The following is a 24,063-nucleotide window of genomic DNA, read 5'->3' on the forward strand; positions in this document are numbered from 1 at the left end:
TTAAAGTGCCTTTTGTGAACAATTTTTCATGATAAAACAGCAGCTTGTATTCAGTTTGGAGTGTTGATATAAACACTCCACAGATGTCAAATACCTTTGTTGATTCTGTTTACTGAACATTCAGTAGCTTAAAGGCTGAATTATACATTTGCACCAACCCTGCACTATAGGCTTGCCATCAAAAGCAGTTTATACTTCTGTATTGAGCCATTTTGCAGGAACATACTTGAATGCTAGTTGGCGGTGTTTAGCATGCAAGAAAAGCAAACAATCCATTTTTTGTCTATGTTCTATAAGAAAGAAATCATGGTAATCAAAAAAGACCAAATCTTACTGGAGCTTCAGTTAATATACTGTAAACAACATGTGACAGGTGTCAGGTCACACTTAAAGGTAATCTAACTTAGACACCATTTAAATATCCGACTACGCCACCAGGTTTATTAGGAGACTGGGAACTCCTGAAATTTACCAATAATAGCACACAGGTTTCTTTAAATTGGGCGGTGAGTAAACACACAATGAAAGACACAACAGTAATTTCAGGAAAAACAACAGTAACTTCTATTACACTAGACAATAATAAGTACATTAAAAAAGGATAAATGAACATAAACAAAATCTAACAATATCAGGTTCAAAATTCCCTTTTTCGAAAGAAGGAAAGCACACATTCCACACTCTAAAAGTCCATTAAAAACAAGAATTGGAGGATACAACCTTTAGTGGTGCAGAGTCCAGTTTGCGCACTGTGTTACCCCAACATTTAGTCTTTCAACTGTCCACGGATGCACTCTTTTCACTGGAACCTCGTTTCCCAACAGAAGTTGTGCCAAATTGTTGAATCCCTGTCAGTGTCTCTTCGTCGTTCCCTTTTTTTCCACTCTGGGCTCCTTGTATTGCTGTGACCTAGACACGCCTCATTTCTCATCTGCCAGCTTTGCTCGGTCCTTTCATGCGGCTTCCCTCTCTCGCTGGACTCACAACTGGCGTCTCCTTGTGGAGCTGTCTCTTACTCCCTGGAAGTGTTGCTGTCCTTGTGCTTCCCATCGTGCCAGCCAGGTACCCCAGTCTGCCAGTGAGCCTCTGTGCTCTCTGCGAGTCTTGGCAGCGTTCTTAGTGGACTGTCTCTCTCCCTTTTGCCTTCTCCTGGCCAGAGATTAAATCTCCTTCAGTCCCTGCAATTATCAGTTCTGGACAACCAGATTAAACAATGGCACATCTAAATTTCCTGGGTTTACAAATAATGAAAACACAAGTTAATAAAATGTATTGTTACCAACCATTAATGAGTAAAGATCTGCTGTTTAAAAACCAATATTGTCAAACATGTTAATTGCCAAGTCAGGTAAATACAGAAATCCTCCAAGGAAGGAGCAGTTCTGTTATCACAACTTTGTATTCTTTGTAATATTAACCAGCCAAAAAAACTTCAAAGTGGTGCCTCTTTTGCAAGACAGTAAATACCAATATTCTGTAGACAGCCATCACAATAATCAGTTACAGGATAACCCAGGAAATTTGCCTTTAACTTCTCACCTCAGTTCAAACAATGGGTGCCTATTGCCTGTTCATCTGCTGGGCTTTAAATGTAATATTTGTATGTTTCTTTTCCTAAAGGAGAAATGGAATGACCCAGTGTACAAAAATACAAAAATGTTCCCCTCTGACAAACAAATAATCTGCCTTAAATTGAAATAAGAAAAAAATTGTGTCGATGGAGACTACGGTAATTTATACTGGAGAACGTAAAATGAGGCATGGGAAGGGAGAGTTTTCCATGCTAATCCAAGAACTATGAAACATGGATGAAGATATTTTGCATGTCTGCAGATATATTTCATAATTTGCTGATCCATCTCTGCCTTTTTATTGCCCATCAGTCTACCTAAATATGCCTGTCAACATTTACAAGAGATTGACTGTCCTTGCTTCAAGTGGAAGCCAAAAGGCTGCAGCAGCCAGCTACAAAGTAGTCTCAAGTACAGTAAGTTCCATAAAATATCAAGTCTATAAAATTCTGTGGGAAGGTCTGCCAACAGAGTTTCTTCCCTGTTCGTCTGTGTCATAATAGGAAGCTATTGTAGCCGATTTTCCAAACTATATCAGTGGCATAGATGGATAACATTTCAATTTCAAGGCAACTCTGACACCAGGAAGCAAATACTTTAATTCTAAGGACACACACTTCATTATTTTGATGGCTACCTGTGACACTAGACATACAAGTGGTTTTACCGTGGTGGATTTGGAAAGATACAGATGGGAAAGTGATGGTGGCATCTTCTGGGAGAGCAAGTTTGGTTCAATGCTTCTTGAGCAGAAACTCAGCCTACATCTACCAGACAATCTACCTGGAACTGGAATCACACTTCTACATGTAATTATTGGTGATACCTCTTTCCCCGTCTACATACATCTGATGTGGACGTTTCAAGGTATGTTGTTCCATGCATGTATTTGTTTATATTTATAAAAAAAAACAAAAAACTTGTAATTAATTGAAAAAAAATGTGATTTTGACTACTTTACCTTGTTCTCTTTGCGTGTGTGTGTGTTTCTTTTTTATCAAGAAACAAAACTGTCCAAAGGGAAACAAGTCTACAACTACCAACACTCTAGGGCCAGGCAAGTGATTAAGAACAGTTTTGGCATTCTGGTGGCAAGATGGAGAATTCTAGGTCAATGGTTAGAATTTGTCCAAAATGTCAGTCAACACTGTAAAAGTCTACATCGCTCTCTACAACTTCCTGTCCTTTACTGATGAGTTCAACACACCTACCAGCATATACACCCCACATAATTTTATGGACTCTGACTCCACAGGAGTACCATAGCCAGGAAAGTGTTGCAGGATTATTTCTGAGGACAACAGCCCATTTGATCCCCTGGATGCTGTTGCAGAAAATATTTAGTAAATAGAGAAGAGTCTTGAGTCACCTTCTCAAATGTAATTCAAAATGGTCGTCTTTATTTCTTTCAGCTTGAAGGAATTGATCAAAGTGCACTGTACAAGTTCACTCAATTGACTAAAAATGACAGAATAAGGATTTAATATACTACATTCATTTATATCTTATCTGAATTATCTATATTTAAAACCAGTCAGCACACAGATGTATGGTATGTTGTAATGTCATAACTACTTTTTTGAAATAGTAACAAAGTTCCCAAGATAGTCAACATGTTAAAAGTTTATGACACACACATTTATATTTAAAGATGAACTTTTTATGTTGTAAATTCCTAATATATATATTTAATAGTACTTAATCTCGTTGCTCCCTTGGTTACAAGTATAAGACAAGATATGATGGACACAGAATCTTTGCTTTAAAAAGGAAAAGACATAGCCAGAATCCTCATACATTCACACAGAACATAATAAAACACTAAGGGATATATTTAGGTCATTTTCTGCTACAATTCCTCCCTTTTGTTTTTCTAGATCAATTAATTAAATGATTTTCCTTTATCATAAAAGGTACTATAGAAAGAAAATTATGATGCTCCACCAAATCTGTTTCTTTTTCTGTTGGTGAAAAGAAAAATTCCCTCACTGCTATTCTCCGTGACATTTTTTTTCAAACTCATTATCAATTGTCTAAATCGATAGCACATCTATAATTGCCAATGACCCAGCAGGATAAGTATACCTAAGATAACAACAATTGGGTGACACAGTTTATTAAGCTAGTCAATTCCTGTAGGCGACCAATTTCCAAAGAAGTCCCACAAGCTATAATTTAAAGTGAATTTAATTTCCTCTACAGTCTGTATCACTGTAACCTTGTCAGCTTTTACCTGTGTAATCGTATATTTAGTAGTAGTATTTGATTCTATAATCCATTTATAAATCTCAGTAAAGTGTTGCTTAAGCTTTTCCATAGATTAGGTGGTTCTAAATGTGGCATTTGAACTCTGTCAATAGTTACTGACCAATGCCATATCTGATCCCTAGTTAAAGTTACAATTTGAGTACCTTAGTTTTAAAAAACCTACCTGGTCCTTTATTTTGTCTATGATCAGACCATTGTGTAGTAACATGGGTAAAAACACAGGAAGTTGTGGCAATTAATTCAAAAACTACAAAAATAACTTCTTTATGTTGCCAATGACATCCTCCAAAGCCAGTATATAAAAAAGAATGACCAGTGATTCTTGATCTCATACAAACAAAACCCCTTTTATCACACATATCCATATGCACAAATCTCCCCGTTGATTTATCCAGCCCTGATCTATACTAGTCTCCCACCATTGGTTTCTACTAATGATGGGCAGTATCAGAAGACATTATCACTACTCTCATTAATACAAGACACTAACATTTTTCAAGGTCTCTTTTGACTTGCAAGGGTCGTACACAAGCTTTTTTACTGATGTTATATATATATTTCTGCCACAAAACTGGGATCATTGGAATGCATCTGGGTTTTCCAGTTCACATACTGCACACTCGTAGCCTTTCAGTTTCTGTGTCATAGTATAATTACTACTTTGCTCAACTATCTTAAAAAGGTGTTGTCATTCCACAGTATTTTTCATATTGCTTTGGAAGGATCATTGGTGGGTTTCACCAACATTTGGTCCCCAAGAAGATCTAATTTTAATCATCTGATCTGTAGCATCACCAACTGTTGTTAATTTGTTATATATCTCTTCTAAGCTAATGGAGTTAGACACTCTGGTGCCAAGTGCTCCTATTTCTAAAGCACTTTCAATACATTTCCATAAGCTTGTTTTCTTCTTTGTATTATTTTCAGCAAATTATCTGGAAACAACACAGGCAGCAATAGATACTTCACACATAGTCCCATTAATGCTAAAACATGTACCATATCCTATAATGTTAATATTAACCAATTAATGCTCTAATTGGTATAACTCTGTCTGGCATACACATTTGCCAATGTGTTAAAATAATAGCATTAAATGAATGGGGGTTCTGGTGAAACTCTTTCAATGCTAGCATTAAATGAAAGCGGCATACTTCATTTGTTTCCAAAGGCAACTTTGTATCCCCAATTTACTTTTGTATAAATAGAAATAGGTTTGGCAGATTTTGACATATTTATCTATTTAAACAAAGTGAGACTGACATCTGTATAGTATAGTGAGAATGAAATATTTGCTACATAAATGACTTCTGCTCTACATATATACCATTTATTATTACATAGATATTTTGCTTTGCAAAGGACTAGGTTTCTGATAGAGCAGTTATATTGTAAAATAGTGTTTGTTTTTGTTGAACTGCAAAAAACAGCATTTATTTATGACTAAATTACACAACCCATTTTAACACCTACGAGCATTGCATTTCTTTTTTGATCTGTCATACTTTTACTCTCCTGCCCAAACATCAAACAAATAATGCATATGTGAAAATAATGGTGATGCCCTTTTGTTCCACCCATTATCGTCATCATCTGGATTATTCTTGCAAGCCTTAATTTCAGAAACATAAATATAAACTTGTAGAAAATCCTTTTCTATACAAAAGTGGAGCATATGATATTTTAAAGTGGAGAACATGATACTCAAACTGGAACATATATTACTTAACTTGACTTTCAGAAAGCATTTGATAAAGTGCAACACTAGAGTTTTGCCATGAAACTAAAAGAGGTGGGAGTTCAAGGTGTTATTTGTAGAAGAATGCAAAATTGACTCAAACACAGGAAGCAGAGGGGTATGGTGCGAGGAACACTATCACAATTGGCTGACATTAAGAGTGGTGCTCCATAGGTGTCAGTGCTAGGGCCACTGCTATTTTTAATGTACAGTACAGGCCAAAAGTTTGGACACACCTCCTCATTCAATGTGTTTTCTTTATTTTTATGACCATTTACATTGGTAGATTCTCACTGAAGGCATCAAAACTATGAATGAACACATGTGGAGTTATGTACTGTACTTAACAAAAAAAAGTGAAATAACTGAAAACATGTTTTATATTCTAGTTTCTTCAAAATAGCCACCCTTTGCTCTGATTACTGCTTTGCACACTCTTGCCATTCTCTCGATGAGCTTCAACAGGTAGTCAACCTGAAATAAAACCATTTCAAGCATTTTGTTAAGTACATAACTCCACATGTGTTCATTCATAGTTTTGATGCCTTCAGTGAGAATCTACCAATGTAAATGGTCATGAAAATAAAGAAAACACATTGAATGAGGAGGTGTGTCCAAACCTTTGGCCTATACTGTATATAAATAATTTAAATAGAAATATAAGTAACAAACTGGTTAAGTTTGGAGATGATAGATTGGCAGATAATTTGTAATCTGTTAATTCATTACAGAAGGACTTGGACAACACATAGGCTTGGGCAGATTTGTGGCAGATTAAATTTAATTTCAGTAAATGTAAGGTATTACACACAGGAAGTAAAATACAATGGGAGGTCTGAAATTCGAAAGTACATCTAATGAGAAGGATTTAGGAGTTGAGTGGACTCTACGCTATCAACCTCCAGACAGTGTTCAGAAGCCAATAAGAAGGCAAACAGAATGTTAGGTTATATTGTACAATGTGTGGAGTACAAGTCCAAGGAGGTTATGCTCAAGGTTTATAATGTACTGGTGAGGCCTTATCTGGAGTACTGAGTACAGTTTTGGTTTCCAGGCTACAAAAAGGACATAGCAGTGCTAAAAAAGTTCCAGAGGAGAGCAACTAGGCCAATTCCAGGGCTACAGGGGATGAATTATGAAGAAAGATTAAAAGAGCTGAGGCTTTTCAGTTTAAACAAAAGTAGATTAAGAAGAGATACTGTATAATTGAATTGTTTAAAATTATGAAGAAAATTATTGCAGTGGGTCGAGTCTTTTCCTTTAAAAAGTTTCGCACTAACAATAGAAAGTTTTTCGTTACAAAGAGAACCATAGATACACATAATAAGCTACCAAGTAGTGTGGGAGACAGTGGGACTTTAGGGACCTTTAAAACTAGAATTGAAATTTTTTGAAAAATTAAGTTGATAGGACCGGTGTGCTGTATTGGGCTAAATGACCTGTTCTCTTCTAGACTGTTTTAATATTCTAATGTTCTAGCAACACCTATTCTTAGCATTATGAATAGCTCATTTTACTATATAGTGCAGTTTCTGATGCATTGAAAGTGTCAGTTATCAACCATTACTTAAAAATGCAGACCTAGACCAATATACACTTAATTATAGACCAATTTCAAATTTACCCTTTCTCTTTAAAATACTTGAGAAAGTAGTTGCCTATCAGCTTCAGTCTCAACTTACACTTCACAATTTATTTGAGAAATATCAGTCTGTCTTCTGCACCATTCAAAATACAGAAACGGCACTAAAATGTGTTGTAAATAACATTTTGATGTGAAGGAAATTCCAGTGTAATTAAGTTCTTTGACATAAGCGCAATGTTTGAGACCACTGACCGTTCTATTTAACTAAACAGGCTGGAAAATAACAATGACCCACTGGCGCTGACCTTACATGGTTTAGTTCTTATTTAGCAAATGGATTTCAGCACATTTCATTAGAAAACAGCTTTAACTTTCACTTATACGCAGAAGACACCCAGTTCCACCTTTGTTTTAGACCAAATGATGTTTCTCTGATGTTGTCCATAATTAGATCTGTTAGTGAGTTAAAGGAGTAGATGGATGAGTACTAATTGTCTTTGAACACAGATAAAACAGAAATATTAATTATTGAAAGGAATGATACTGATCACAACAATATTTTGTCATAATTTAACCATTCACTGCTCGCTAGAAACCTGGTGTGCAAATAAAAGCATAGCATTTGTGAACAATTGGGTTGATTTTTGGGAAAGGCCTGAATTTTTCAAAGAGATGGTCTTCATCCTAACTGGAGAGGACCTTATGTATTATCCCAAAATATGGCAGCAAAACTGCCCGGCTGACTGATTAGAGCACCTTCCAGTCATATGATCTTAAATCAAAGGCTGTTGTTTATCCCACCTGTTACTATCCTGAAGCTGTTAACCATTATCCCTGTTGTGGGGCATCCAGTAAATTTAGTCTTGATGCAAACCTTAAATTACTTGATAAACAAAAAATAAGGTGTATAATTAAACCAAGAGAGAAAACCAGACCCTCCACCAAGGGCATCTGTACTAGTAACTTAATTCAATTTAAAACAAAAAATATATCACCAGTTCAGAAAGAAGCATGCAGTTTTAAATGCTGCTTATTGAGCATTTACTCTCTTGGCAGTAAAGCTGTTTTGGTAAATGATATTATATTAAGTACAAAATCTGATCTGTGTCTTCTCACTGAAGCCTGGCTTAGAAAATGTTCCTTCATAAATCTAGAGGTTCTGGTCGAGGAGGAGGCCTTGGAATAATTCATTGTAACAAAATGCAAATCACTTCTAAAAATGTAGGCAATTTTACATCCTTTGAGACATTAATTTTGAATATTAAAGCAGATTCCAACAAAATTATACTGCTAGTCTACAGACAACCAGGGCCATATTCATTGTTCATGACTAAATTTAGCAACCTTTTATCTGATTTGGCTATAAATTATGATCACGTAGTATTGATGGGGGATTTTAATGTACACATTGATGTGGAAACTGACACTTTTAGCAAATGTTTTACTTATTTGTTAAATTCGGTAGGATTTTTTGCCAGATTGTCAAAGGCCCAACTCATAATCATAACCACACATTAGATTTAATTAAAACTTACAAAGTTGAAATTCAAAATTTAAATATTACTCCATTAAATGAAGTTATTTCCGATCACTACTTAATTACATTCGATTTAGTGCTACCCTTGCCAATGCACTCACAGATTAAAACAAAGACAGTGTGACATCTAGATTGTAATTCTGCTTTAAAATTTATAGATACTTTGAGCAAGTTGAGTGTAATTGTGGAAAACCATTTAGATCAGTTAACATCAAATGTAAACATGGAAAACAAAGATCAGCTGATATCTCATTATAATGTGACCTTGAGAGATGCTCTGGACGCAGTGGCTCCACTTGAAATAAAAGTGATCAAAGCACATAGAAACTCTCCTTGGTTTAACACTAGAATTACCAGAGCCTACGAAAAAATTCGTAGATCCAGCCCACCTTAAATCCATTCGCACCTCTCCGCCAGCGTCCTTTGTCCTGTAAATGTGCCGATAAAGACAAGCAGCAAGCAGCCGGCTATTCCATCCCCTCACTGGCTTAGAAAGTGCACAAACGTTTCCCAGCTCATGTCTTGACTGATTATCTGGGAGTGAAGTGGAGTTTTAGAGTAGAAATAATAGATCATTATTTGGAACACACGCATTTAATGTGCGTTCCGTTTCTACAATGATCTGTGTAAAGTATCTATCTATCTATCTAAACACATTTTTAAAACAGAAAAGTTTTTCATATTTTAGTAGTAATAAGGTTCAAGAAAAAGACAACAGCTTCCGTGGCGTAGCGGTAAGTTTTGTTGACTTGTAATCAAGAGTTCCCCGGTTTGATCCTGACTCACTCCTATATTTGCTGTTTTCAGTAGTGAGCTGCTCTTATTGTTAATATTATACAGTACACACATACACGTGGTTTGCGTCTGTAACACACAGTGTACATTTATAGGACTTGTAAAAGTTACCGTTTTTTTTTCACTTTTATTCGCTCTAAATCACGATCACAATAAATACTACCGCCCCCCCCCACTCCGGGATCTGACGCTGTTAGTTTTTATTTGAAAATGCGAATAACTGGAGATGTGAGTGGTGTTTTGAGACAATGGAAGTGGACATTCTCTTATCTGGTGGGATAAAAGCTGACACAGATGCTGGCGAATCTGCCTTCTTTGTATCTCACCGTCACTTGATTTTTTTGTATTCAGTTTTATTGAGTGTTCCTACTTGTGCTAAATTAGTATGCACCTTATGGCCTATGATGTCAAAAAAAAAAAACAGAGACATACAGTAGGTACATATGATATTTGGAATTATTTGTTTTATGACCTGTATAGTACATTTCAGAAAACTTTGTGGCACGGATGCAACATTATTCATATTATTCATATTCAGTCACATAACATCTTGCAGTTTGTAATCAGTGACCGCATGTTTTTTTTCCTCGATCTTGCCAGTCCCTAGATATGCAGAGGACAGAATAGTACAGAGCAGTAAGTTCAGCGCTATATGCAATCATCAGATTCAAATGTTAACAGTTCACACACATGCAAGGATCGTCCTTCCTACATTTACAACGTGTGTACCTGTTACAATGTACACACTTCTCTCTATGTTATGGTTTCTATTACACACCTGAAAGAAAGAGACAATATATGTGAAAACATCATCGCACTAATGTAATATTATTTGAAAACGAACAGCGTCAGATCAGGTGTGAATTTATGCTGGCGCTGTTACTTAGAGCAAGTTGTTATCTATTATTTTACAAAAGTAGTCTGTGACAGTGCAGGTCCTTCTCCATTATTTACCTTCTTGTTTTGGGGGCCTCTTGAACCCATCAATAACGTAACTGAATGAACTGTGCAACAAGGACAAATTACACTTGGAGCAAGGGGATGGTGGAAAAGTGTACAGTGCTTTTATTAACAAAAAAAATCAAAACAAAACAGTTCCCAAATAAATAGTGCTGGTCTCAAAAATCAATCAATAAACAATCCATAAATCAGATGCAATAAGTGTAGGTTAAAAATCAATAAATAATTCTTTAAAACAAGGTTAAAAAAAATCAATGGGCTGGAAGCTGTCCCTTTTTAAAAAAACACCTGGTGCCTTCTAACTGGCTTCTCCCGTTCTCATCCCATATGGGCCTTTCAACAGGGGAGTTTCCCCTTTCAGCAGGTGCAGCTACCTTCCAAACTGGTCTAGGTGCCTTTCGTCCTCTGGCTAAGTACAGCTCACTCACCAGGCTGAGACTCAGGTTTCCTCAGGTTACGCGACAAGCTGTCAACCTTTCTTGGTCACTCCAGCTTCTTAAAAATTGCTCATCTGGAGTGAGCACTTCCAAATGCCTTCGAGTGTCAGCCACATACTTCTTCTGGGATTCTACTCCCAGCTGCCTGCTTTTCTACAGTGAGCCTGCTTTATCACGCTCACTCCTGCACCGGCTCTCAGTGCCTCCTGCCTCCTTCTTTTTCTTCTTGCCCTTCTTCTTCTTACCTCGCTCTCTTTCCCTTTTTCTCCTTTCAATCTCTCTCGACCTCCTGTGCCGGCCCATACTTACATGGCTCCATGTATGCGTTTCAATCACACACCACAGGAAGCCGATGGAGAAATTAAGAAACATTGCAACATCACGTGCAGGTGTGACTCGCCCCAATTACCTCATCAACTCCCCACAGCTGCGTGAGTGCTCCCATAGAGACTAACATGGCCAATGGATTATTTAAAAACCATTCTTTCGGAGCCATGGACCTTCAATCCAACATAGTCAGTGTGCGTTAAGGGGTACTTTTTATATTTTTAACACCTTCTGTCTATGCAATTCCAAAGGCCTGTAGCTTTGTTGCTCTTCATCTATGCTCCAGTTTTAGAGACTCTAATTTAAGAGCTTGAGTGCTTTCTTTAAACAAGGGTGAATTTTTATGCACTTTAATCATTTTGTCATCCATAACCTCTCTCAAGGTCACATTGTAATTTGATGTTAGCTGATCTGAGTTGTTTTCCACGGTTACACTTGACTTATTCAAAATATCTGCAAATTTTGAAACAGAGTTGCAATCTAGATGTCACACTTTCTTTGTTTTAATCTGTTAATGCATCAGTAAGGGCTGAACCAAATGAGTAAGTAAGCTCATTTAATGGAGAAACATTTACATTTTTAATTTTAACTTTGTATGTTTTAATTGGGTCTAATGTGTGGTTATGATTATGAATAAGACAGTTGACAATCTGACAAAAAATCCTACCGAATTTAACAAATAAGTAAAACATTTGCTAAAAATGTCATTTTTCACATCAATTTGTACATTAAAATTCCCCATCAACAATGCACAATAATAATGTATAGCTAAATCAAATAAAAGGCTGCCAAATTCAGTCATGGACAATTAATACAGCCCTATATGGTGGTCTGTAGACTAGCACTAAAATTTTTCTGGAATCTGTTTTAATTTGCCTACATTTTTAGAAGCAGTTTGAATTTTGTCAAAATGAATTATCTCAAGGCCATTTCCTTGACCAGTATCTCTAGGTTTATGAAGGAATAAGTATCCGTTTGATCAATCAATCAATCAACATTTATTTATATAACACATATTCATACAAAATAATGTAGCTCAAAGTGCTTTACAAAATGAATAGAAAAATAGAAGACACAATAAAAAATAAACATAAGTCAACATTAATTAACATAGAATAAGTAAGGTCCGATGGCCAGGGTGGACAGAAAAACAAAAAAAACAAACTCCAAAGGCTGGAGAAAAAAAATAAAATCTGTAGGGGTTCCAGACCACGAGGCCGCTCAGTCCCCTCTGGGCAATCTACCTAACATAAGTCAAACAGTTTGATGATGCCTCAACTAAGGGAATAGGGTCCGATTTACTAAGCCAGGTTTTGTCGTGGCGAAAAATTCATCATCAGAAGGCTTTTTACCTAAAAATTAAGGCTATTAGGACTCGAGATAGACAGACAGAGTTTTAAGGCTTTATTGCAATAAATCAACACAAAAATAACAAGGACTCAACCCAATACGGCCAAATTGAGCTGAGCCCCGAACATTACAGCCATTGAAGTTTTTATAACAATTTCTTATCATTTTGGCCTCGTTCGATTAGCTCATTCTGCACCTGGTTTTACTGTCCATTATTCCTGTTGATGTCTGTTCGGCTTATTTTGATTGGTCTAAGACTGAGTGGATGACTTCCTCTTACCATTATTGGGCTTTTCTTATGTCATTTCCTATCTTTTCTGACCTCGCTCGAATGAGCTCTCTTGCCCATCTTCTCTGACTCCCTTCTACTCCTGTCCAGCCGAACCTTGAGTTTCCATGGGAACCCTTATTATCTCCTTACTTTTCCTATCACTGGCCCCCTCGTGGAATTTGTTATTTTTCTATGCTGTTCCCATTTTCTCTAACTGACCAAAGTCTTAATTCCATATATGGGTTTCCTCTCACCATTTACTCTCTTAAGCCTTCCAGACTTTTTTATAATAGTGACCTGAAGCTTAAGCTTTAAAAAAAAGAAGTATAGTATGTGCTTTCATTTAATCATTGCTTGGCATGCTTGATTTGTCTTAATTTCAACATTAAAGTTAATTGCTAATATATTCTTCTAGTATTTTTGCTAATGCCTGAATTTACTAAGATTTTCTCTTCATGCATTATGTCAGCGTGACCCTGCTTACAGCAAAAGCCTTTTGTTGCCTTTCTGCTGATTCATCAGCCCAGCTGTTTTTTGATACGAGCCTTTCAGAGGCATCTTCTCTATGTTATCGCTTCCTAGCCTTGAATCACAGGTGTTCTCAAACTCTTATCCTGTCCAAAACTGGTTTTGGGGTGTCAATTTTTCTGTTCTTTTTTTACTCTAGAAATTTTACTGTAAGCCAAAAAAATAATGCAATATAACCGATTTTTTAGTTAACTATTTGCTAGACCCATCTTATTTGCTTAACATTCTAATTTATGCTTAATCTTAATATTTTAGAAGCTTTTAATTACTTTTTATGGCTCTATATGTTAATTTGCTATCCTCTCATGCTAATAAAAAATTGTCCTTCTACAGTTTCAGCAAGAAGACACAAATCAGATTTTGTACTTAATATCATTTACCGAAGCAGTTTATTTCCAAGAGAGTGAATAAGTAGCATTTAAAACTGTAAAGATGCTTCTGAACTGGTGATATATTGTTTGTTTTAAATTGAATTAAGTTACTAGTACAGGTACCACTGGAGGGGATATGGTTTTATTTCTTGGTCCACTGAATCCACTGAACAGTATCATCTCCAGACAGAGGAGCAACTTCAGCGACAGACTGCTGTCACTCTCCTGCTCCACTGACACTATGCGACTCTTCAATTCCACCCGGGGGGTAAACGTTAACATTATACAAAGTTACTGTCTGTTATACCTGCATTTTTATCACTCTTTAATTTAATATTGTTTTTTTTATCACTATGCTGCTGCTGGAGTATGTGAATATATATCTATCTATCTATCTATCTATCTATCTATCTAATTATGCTCCTTGGTTATCATGTAATTTAAAGTTTGCATCAAGACTAAATTTATAACATGTCCCATAAAAGGGATTATGGGTAACATCTATAGTTTTGCAACAGGTGGAATAAATAACAGCCTGAGATTTAAGATCACAAGACTGCAGCCTGGATGGTGCTCTGATCAGTCAGCCTGGCAGTTTTGTTGCCCTATTTTGAGATAAAACAAAAGATCCATGGTAAATAGGATGAAGACCAACTCTTTTAATGATCTGTAGACTAGCACTACAATTGTGCTGGAATCTGTCTTAACATTTAAAATGAGTGCCTAAAAGGATGTAAGTTTGCCTAAATTTTCTGAAAATTATTTGCATTTTGTCAAAATGAATTATTCCAAGGCCTTCACCTCAACCAGTACCTCTAGATTTATGACGGATTTGATAACAATTCGGTGATGCCTCAGCTAAGGGGATATTGTCAGATTTACTAAGCCAGGTTTCAGTGAGAAGATACTGTCACCTGAAGTACTTTTTTATTTCAGGAAGCACTTTGTGTTGCAGTCCTCTTCTAAAAAAAAACATTAAATCCCACATTTAACTGAGCTTGGATAACTACTCTGAGACAATGTAAGGACTCAAAGGAGTATAATAAATATTGCTCCATTATACTGATGTACAAAATTCCCAAGGTAGTGGCAAAATTCCTGGTGGGATGACTCTAATCAATAATAGCTTAACTGATTCACTCTGACCAGTTTGAATTCATCCAAGACTGTTCGGTTGCAGAAAATTTTCTACATATAGCACCTTCTTTATTTCATGCATTAACTATTCCGGCACTGAATGCTGAAATACCATTTGACAAAATGAGCTAGGAACTTTTACGGCATGTGATGTTCATGATGGGGTTTGGTGACAAGTTCACAAAAGTGGACAAAATTGTTCTATTATGGAAGCTGTGCTAACATTAACACCTCTCATCCCTTCTCAGACCTTAAAGGTGCAAGGCCATAGGTGTCTACAGTTACTACTGTTGTTTAACCTTACTCAAGAGTGTGTTTTCATAGCCCTCAGTACCCACAAATTAGTCAATCCAGTTTATATTCATGGCTCTCCCACAAAAAGTATCACTTTATGCCAATTGTATCTTAGTATTATGTTTGTGTAAAGTGCAACATGACCTGTTTATGTCCTGAGCATAGTAAAGTGCTTTGAGTCTCTTTTAGATCAATTGATATAAATCATCTGCCACTTAACACTGCTTGCAAGCAATGAACACTCCTATGGTCTACTTATTCCTAATTCATCTTTCACTTCTCCTTTCTCCAATTGTCAATTTAATTTGCATTACAAATGAACATCATTCTCTGTCTTAACTATATCAGTTCTCTATTGCCCAGTTTCCCTCAAGTAAAACACAGGCCAGATATTAAATCATTAAAGAACACAAAAAAATCTCTCAAAAGCTCACATTAGACAAAGAACTAGATGGGAAATATCTCTTCTAGACATAGATATTTGTGCTACAGATGATTTCAAACTTGTCCTCTTATTCTCATAATTCTTCTTCCTAGTTTCCTATTAAGAGGAAAATTGCTGCCTCCAGATCCCTATTGGCTCTCCTATTTATGCTGCTAGAACTCTCTCTGAGACATTACAGCTTCGGTTAGTCATTACTTATACACTGGATAGTTGGCATAAACAAGACGGGCTAATTGCCTAAAAGGGACTTTGTCAGTATACCTCAATCTTCCAAAACAATACCCTGTGTTTTTGGAAGCAAACCCAGTTTTTCCACAGTTCACACGTCCCACAGTCAGATTAAGGTATCTCTTTGCTTGGGGATATTAGTTCCCACACCTTTCAGTGCATGCTATTCCTCTCTGTTCTTTTTTTTTTTTACCTCTAACTTAGGTTGTCTTTACAGCCTTTACTAACCAGTTATCATCACTGCTTACTTTCAGTTTTTTTGCAAAAAATTATAACCCAGTGCACTAATGGACAAGCCCTTTCTGCAAGATTGTGTGAAACCTCCCACTAATAGATATTATTAATATTTTGGTAACGTTCCAGTGTAGCAACATTTTGGTATGGGATACAGGTTTAGTAAGTGATTAATACAACTACGACTCTAATTTTAAGTGATTGAAAAAGGAAAATGACTGATGCCTTTAACATCAAGGAATTAAACATCATTTCCAATAGAGTTCATTCAATTTAAACTTTCTTTGAAGTTTCTCCATGTTCCATATTCATTACTCATTATGTTGCTTTTCTTATGTCATTTGTAATATACATTTTTATAATCTGCTTTTTGAAATTATATTTACTTCATTAACTTTTTAGGGATCATTTATTTATTACAATACATCATTCATTTTCATTTTTCTATCATTTAAGATTAGAGTAGTAGTTATTTTAATCATTTAGAAACCTGTCCCCATATTTCAATAAAGTACATCCTGTACAAGTTTTAAAAAATGACAATCCAAATATATATTGTGATGAGGTATGTTTAATACCTTATATAGTAAACACAATCATAAACAACACCCTTTACAATGTGCTGCAGCTTACTACAAAACAATGCTAAATAAGTAAAAGATGATCAATCTATCAATTTTCTAACCCAATTATCAAATTCAGGGTAGCCAAAAAAGTGACAAGTGCCACATTTTAAAAGAGTGTCAAACACAACCCTTACACTGTACCACAAAAGTTTATATTTCTACAAGAGAATACTATCCATTTTCTAGCCTCCCACATCATAAATTTGGTATTGTATGATTGTGTTTGTGTGATTGGGCTTTATGATGGATAAGCACCCTGTACCGTAATGCTAAAGGGAATTGGTTCCAGCTGCTCCAGCATCTACCCACAAAATGTGGCAGTTATCACTGTCCCAAAACCATGAATTTAATTTATTAAGTTAGAAAATGAATGGACTGATTGAATTGTATTCATTTAAAATTCTCTTGTACAAATAAAAGTTATTGCTGCATGCTTTAAAGGGTACAATTTATAATTGTGTTTACTATACAAGACACTACATTAAACATTCCCACTTACAGTATTTGCTTAGCTATATTTTAAAACTTATATGAGAAGCACTTCCTTTATTGAAATGTGGACTTTTTTTTTCTTTCTGCTAAATGTTTGAAATAGAAAAATGCATCACTGCCATAAAATGTGCAATGTAATGCTCAAATTTTAAATGATAGGAAAAGGAAAATGAACAATGCTTTAAATGTCAAGGGAGGAAAAATAATTGTTTTACACTATAAATCATTTGTGATGTCCAAAACGCAGACTGTAAAAATTCACATTACAAATAAAATTATATAAGTAAAGTAAAACTGTAAAATGGAGAAGTTTCAAAGATATAAGGCAAGAAGCATCCTGCTGCTGCTGATAAAATTGGGCTTACACATGGAGGGAGTGGTGAAAAAAAAACACATATCTTGCATCTAGGGGACAATAATTGAAAAAAGGTAATAGGCATGCATTTAATTTTAACCAGATTAAAGTGTACCAAAGTTGGTACAGATTAAAATTAAAACTAGTACAAAAATATTTTTGTGTCATGATTTTATGTACAGTATGTTTCTGTTGTTTGAATCTGAACTTTTTTATTTCTGTTTTCTTAATGCCATTGTGAGTTTCTCTCTTTACACTGCCATTTTGTAATTATTTTTATATGGGCGTAGCTGTTTTGTTTGTCATTTCTATGACCATTGCTGTTTGTGTGACTTGGGGGTCGAGTGATGAACTCAGTACTGCCTGCATCATAGTATTTGAATAACAAACAAATAGCATTGCTTTCATGCAATATCTGTTGCTTTGAAAACCTGACAACACACCTGTTACAACCAAGTCCTTGAAAAGAGAAACAATAACGGGCCCATGATACACAAGTAAAAATGTAAGTGAAAAACTGAAAGCAAAAATGGAACTTTGAAAGCTCACAATAGAAATATAATAATCTCTTATAGTGAAAAGTTAATTCATGCATTAAATTATGGCAGCACTGAATCCTACATGGATTGATTACATTGTATAGTTTGTAGTCTTCTGTTCAAGGTTATTATCATAAACAAAAATAAAGATGAAATCTATTAATAAAAAATTATAAACTAAAATGAAATAATTAAAACCAAGAAGAAAGACTTAAAATACATGAAATTATGACAGTAGCTGAAAAGACTAACTGAAATAAAATAATATTACCAAGAATTTTTTTTAGCTATCATTGTGAATGGACTTATGCACTGGCCTACCTCGACAGGCAAAAATGGCATACACATAAAAACAAATGGATTTGTAAAACAATACGTACACCTGGTCCTACTCTAAGATCCTTTATAAATCTCAGATTAATTTAAAACTAAGCAAATGTAATGGGGCGGCACGGTGGCACAGTGGTAACGCTGCTGCTTCGCAGTAAGGAGACCTGGGTTTGCTTCCCGGATCCTCCCTGCGTGGATCTTTCATGTTCTTCCCGTGTCTGCGTGGGTTTCCTACAGGTACTTGTGACACCCTGTGTAGTGGGATTGGAAGCACCAGCCTACACTCTAGGTGTCTAGTATGTGGGACCGAGCGTGACCAGGATGATGGTGTAAGACAGGGAGACACGAACACAAAAAGGGTTGGGTTTTTTGTAAAATAAAGTGAGGTTTTTGTTTACAGGTGCACTTAAAGAAAAATCAAAAATAATTTCCTGCAGAATCTATATATTAAATACACAGTCCAATACCACAAAGGACACACAAAAACTAATTAACCGGAGCCCAGAAATGACTATATACAGTATTTACAGTGCTTCCTGAAAGTCCCAAATGGAAAAGAATACTGCACACAAACTAGTGAAATCCATATATATATATACAAAAGCAAAATGTGAAGCTGTCTTCCTCCACAGTGATCCAAGTCAGAAAGCTGCTCCTCCAAACAGTGTATAATACAGGATTCACCCAAAAATATTCAAAAATACAGAAAATAAACAGTGCTCCAATAACCACAACCCAATAAATACCTCCACCAAAGTTAATCGAGAGATATTTATATATACATGAAAAAATATTTACAAAAACAAAGCACAAGCCATAATGCTTAGTAATTCAAAATGCTGTTCTGCCGGGTACCTTTCTCTAAGAAGATCTAGTCAGAAAGAACCCCTTCTAGAGGCCATGATTCCATTTTGTATTCGGCACCCCTACACTGACCAATTAAACCACCGGACGTCATCACTCTCGGGGTACGCGATGACGTGATGGGTTTGCGAAAAGCGGCGTCTACTATCCCACATAATTAATATAAAAAGTCGAACAGCCGGCGCGCGTGTATAGCTGTGCCGGCTTTTCAGACGCGGACTGCACTTTAGCCTGTAGTGAACGTAAGCACTTTCCATTTTTTTCCTCCTTCCCCTGAGCTACAGCTCAGACAACTACGAACACGGGATCCCTTTACTAGACTGCGGTAAACTAATATTAAGGCGCTTCGCACTTTCTTTTGCACTTTTTAGTGTTAATGAGGTCGCGGGAAAACGCGTGCAAGAGTGGAGGACCCACATTGCCATCCCGGCCGGTCAATGGCAAGGCTGTCTATCCCGTCTACATGAGACCCGCCGCGACGCTCCCTAAAAAAGCGTGCATATCGTCAGCAACAACGTCTCTCTGCACTATATAAAAGAAAAAAGGCACATTTCCTTTCTTTATACATTTTTATCCCAAACAAATGCCTCTCTCTTAACACGGAAGAGGACAGTTAACTAATTTTATTTAATTACTGGCAATGCCAGTAAGGCACACCCCCTCAAGATTTCAGGTCACATGTGCGGGATAAATAATCTGCCACTAGATTCTTTTTCCCAGCAACATAACATACCTGAAACCTGTATGGCTGGAGTGCCAAATACCAGCAGGCCACACGAGCATTAGAATGCCTCATCTTTTGGATCCACTGCAATGCTCGGTGGTCACTCTCAACAATAAATTCATTGGACAGTAGATAATACTTAAGGTTATCTACAGCCCATTTTATTGCTAATCCTTCCTTCTCTAAGGTAGCATACTTCTTCTCTCGGTCAAACAGCTTCCTACTAATAAACAAAATTGGCCTCTTCTCGTCACCCTCCCCCTGCATTAAGGCTGCTCCTAAACCTTCCCCAGAGGCGTCAACCTGCAAAGTAAAATGTTTCACAAAGTCAGGACAATGCAATGCAACATTCTTACAAAATATTTTTTTCAGAGATTGAAAGGCATTTTCACATGACTCTGTCCATTTGATGTTTCGTGGTGCAGATCCTTTAAGCAGGTCGGTAAGGGGTGCTACAATATCAGAAAAATTGGGGATAAATCTTCTGTACCAACCCACTAAACCAAGGAATGACCGGACCTGCTTCTTTGTTCCAGAACACGGACGATCCTTTATAGCGGCCATTTTGTCGATTTGGGGTCGGAACAAACCGCCCCCTACGGTGTACCCAAGGTATTGCACTTCCTCTTTGGCAATGACTGTTTTTTCAGGGTTAACCACGAGCCCAGCTGTTTTTAACCTTTCAAACACATCCGCCCAATGTTGTAGATGTTCCTCCCAGGTCTTACTGTACACAACAATGTCATCTATGCATGCTCTAGTGTACATTTCTGCTCCTTGCAGCACTTTGTCCATGAGGCACTGGAAGTTCTCCGCAGCTCCATGCAACCCAAATGGCATGACTGTGAACTGGTACAAACCTCCGGGAGCCCTGAAAGCGGTAAGTGGTTTTGCCTCTTCTATGAGTGGGACCTGCCAATAACCTTTGCAAATATCAATTGTTGCTAAATATTTTGCAGGACCTAGCTGCTCTACCAGCTCGTCCACTCTAGGCATTGGGTAGGTATCAAAAGCTGAGATGGCGTTAAGCTTACTGTAGTCCACACAGAACCTCATTTGTCCATTCTTTTTAGGAACGAGTACCACAGGACCACACCAGTCATTCACTGAAGGTTCGATGATGCCTTAAACCTTTCATCTGTTCCAGCTCCTCCCAGAAAACCTCTTGTAGGCGTGCAGGGATCCTACAATATGATGTTCTCACAGGACCTGGGGAGGTAAGGCGAATATCATGATGTATTAGAGGAGCCTTACCAGGCAAAAATCCAAACGGACCCTCTGGAATCAACTGTTGTACTTCTGCTCTTTTTGTCTCTTCTAGATGTTCCAATGATGGTCCTTATTGGACTTCTCTGCATGATGGCAAGTACTGCTCCTCTGATTCCTCTTCCTCTGGAATGCTACGAATTAATAGCTGACTGGAAGGGTTAGTATATTCCTGCCACGGCTTCAGCATACTAATATGAAAAGTTTGCCGTAATTTCCTAGGGTGATCAGGCATATCAATCTCATAAGTGACAGGACCCTTTGAGCAACTACAGTGTATGGTCCTTGCCACTTGGCTAAAAGACTGCTCTCTGAAGTAGGCAATAATAACAGTACCTTCTGTCCAACTGTAAGTTTTCAATCTCTGACTGCTTTGTCATACCACACTTTCTGCTTGGCTTGTGCGTTTTCCATGTTTGCTTTAACAAACTGCGATAGGTTGTCAAATTTTTCCTGCAACTTAAGGACAAATGTTAGCACATTTTGGAATTCAGTTCTGTCTCTCTCCCTCTAGGGTTTCCTTTAAGACCGAAAGGGGTCCTCGCACATGACAACCATACAACAGCTCAAACGGAGAGAATCCTGTGGATGCCTGCGGAACCTCCCGGTAAGCGAACAACAGGTATGGTAGCCATTGGTCCCAATCTGATCCAGTCATGCTAACAAATTTCCTCAACATCTGTTATAAGGTGGCATTAAATCGCTCCACTAGCCCATCCGTCTGCGGGTGATAGGGTGTGGTCCTTAAAACCCGAATTCCTAACAAACTATTCACTTGTCATCAATTTTGCTGTTAGGTTGGACCCCTGGTAAGTTAACATTTCTCTTGGGATGCCAACTCTGGCAAATAGCTGTATTAAAGCTCTCACGATGTTACTTGCATTTGTCTTTTTCAGGGGAAAGGCTTCTGGGAACCGGGTTGCGTAGTCGCACACTACTAAAATGTATTTATGTCCACTGTGGCTACGTTCGACAGGACCCATTATGTCAACCGCTATTCTGGAAAAAGGCTCTTCCACTACTAGCAAAGGTATTAGTAGCACTTTGTCTCCTCTTTTCAACTTTCTGATACTCTGCACATGCTTTTATTTAATTTGCTACGTCTTTAGACCATCCTGGCCAATAAAAATGCCGTGCTAGCCTATCAGATGTTTTTACTTGCCCCAAATGACCTGACCAGGGAATACTATGGCTAATATGTAGCACTTTTTTCCCTCAGACTAGATGGCAACACCAATCTCTCCCCATAATCATCTTGATGATACAGGAGGTCATCTTTAATAATAAATTTCTCTCCCGTCTTAGACTGCGAACCCTTTGTTGCCTTGTCAAAGCTGACACGCAGACTGGGGTAATCCCGCTGAGTGGAAGTCACATCACTCAGTGAATCACTACTGTTTCCTGTGAGATCCAAAGGTAATATGAGCTCACCCTGCTTCTGGGGAATGCCCCAGAGCTTCTCACGCCTTCTCTGACTACGGGCTTTATGGACTGTGCCTCTCTTGTCAGCTTACCCAAACGGCAGCATGTCCCAGCCATCCTGGGCATTTTGTTTTTGCCTTGCCGCTTGGGCCCTTGTGACCATCAGAATCTCCGCCTACAGAGTACCCTGTAAGAGATCTTCGATCCCTGGCATGTCCAACCCTAGTAGAATTGGGTAAGGCATGTTGTCTAATACGCCCATGAGCAACTCGTAACCCAAACCTTGAATCTCCAGGTTCACCCGGACCAGAGGATAGGTGACTTCTTCACCATGGATACACCTCAATACTACCTGCTGACCTGACTGTACCACTTGGTCGACCAAACAGTCTTTCCTCACCAGAGACTGGGTGCTTCTTGTGTCTATTAATGCAGGGTACAGTTTACCTGCCATAGAAACCTTTAGAATCTTCTCCCTATTCTTAAAAGGTGTCTTCTTTTCAGGTAGGGGGCATGGAACAAAACAAAGTTTTGCCTCCTTACGTTTGTTTGGACAAAACTTAATTAGATGGCCTTTCTGTCCACAACCATGACACAACCAACCTCCCCTATAATCTGGCTTTGTAGGTGGGTTGACTAAACTTGTAGGACCACGACCCATTTCACTCCGAGACATACCTGTGGGCTTAGCTGTGGTTCTGGGCCTCGAATGACTTTATCTTCCTTCCGCAGGTTCCTTGGACGATGGGCAGCCAGGAACACCTCAGCCAGCTCCGCTGCTTCTTTGGAAGTCTTTGGCCGATGCTCCTCTACCCATGTACGGATTTTTATATCAAATACCTGCAACAGTTGTTCTAACAAAATAAAGTCAATTATCTGGTCTATTGAGTGTTTCTGGGGTTGAAACCATTTAGTGCACAATTCTTTCAACAGTGTTAGAAGTTCTTTAGGAGACTGACCTTCCTCCAATTCGAGAGAACGGAACCTTACCCTGTACGTTTCGGTGCTGATCTCGTACTTGTCCAAGATGGCAGCTTTTAATGAGTCGTAGATCAGGGACTCCTCTACTGGCATGGCCAAAAATGCCGTCCTGGCCCCTCCTGCAAGTAAAGGAACAAGACGGATTGCCCAATCTGCTCTTGGCCAGTCACACACAGTAGCCACCCTTTCGAATGTTGAAAGGTAATGTTCTATGTCCTCGGGCTCCTGGAAGGGCATCAGACAAGGGTACTTTCTATGTTCTTGCTGAGGCTCCTCTACTTCTTTCTACAGATTCATCGGGATTTGAGGACTGTGACTGTTGCACCAAATTCACCTGTCCCTGTAGCTGGTCGAACTGATTTGGAAAGACTTTTGAACCTCTGTTCCA

Source organism: Polypterus senegalus, chromosome 5 (assembly GCF_016835505.1).
Source record: "Polypterus senegalus isolate Bchr_013 chromosome 5, ASM1683550v1, whole genome shotgun sequence".
Classification (NCBI taxonomy): Eukaryota; Metazoa; Chordata; class Cladistia; order Polypteriformes; family Polypteridae; genus Polypterus; species Polypterus senegalus.